This window comes from Muntiacus reevesi, chromosome 8 (genome assembly GCF_963930625.1).
Source record: "Muntiacus reevesi chromosome 8, mMunRee1.1, whole genome shotgun sequence".
NCBI classification, from domain to species: Eukaryota; Metazoa; Chordata; class Mammalia; order Artiodactyla; family Cervidae; genus Muntiacus; species Muntiacus reevesi.
This window is the reverse complement of record NC_089256.1, coordinates 36,737,962-36,738,698: the sequence shown is the minus strand read 5'-3', so window position 1 is coordinate 36,738,698 and position 737 is coordinate 36,737,962.

Here is a 737-nt window from a genome sequence, read left to right as displayed (position 1 = left end):
CAAAATTGGCAAAGAGGAAGGCACTCAAGGTGAAATCTGGAGGAAACCAGTCATTAGTTTCTACAAGTCCTCTCCCAGGGGAGTTGCACAGGATGCAATTAATTCTGCCAGCAGTGAGCCATAAAACATGTGGGAAATGTCCACCAGGAACATTCACCTGAGCCTAGGACTCCGATGTTTTGTGCTGAGCCAGTCCTACTGGCACATAGTGCTCATGTGACTGTGGTCACTGAAATTCTAGACTCACAGAAAGAAAGCAGATCTTCAGCATAAACCATATTGTTTTTACAATCAGTTTAGGTATAGTGAGCTCTTGTTATCATTCAGGGAAATTTTCCTAGTCAATTTCTCAGATCCCAACCATATAATAAAGCCTTTTTAAGGACAGCAGTCATAACCTCCTATGTTAACTTTTTTCTGCACATAAAAGGTAAGAAAATAATTTTTTAAGTGAGGATTTTCTTATCTGTGCTTATGAGAATGTATGCTTATAGAAAAGCTATATTCCAGGTTCTGCTCTAAATACAAATTATTTTTCTGGAGACTTTTGAGAAAGGTGGGATTAATGTACTCTAGTCAATTTAGTGAAACATAGCAAAACTAGAACGCTTTATACTGAAGGAGGTTATAATCAACATTGCTGTGCCATCTACTTGTCATGAAGTATGGGGACCCTAAGAGCAGTGCAATGAATATTAGTAATTGAATTAGTGATTGAACATCAGAGCCTAGGGTGA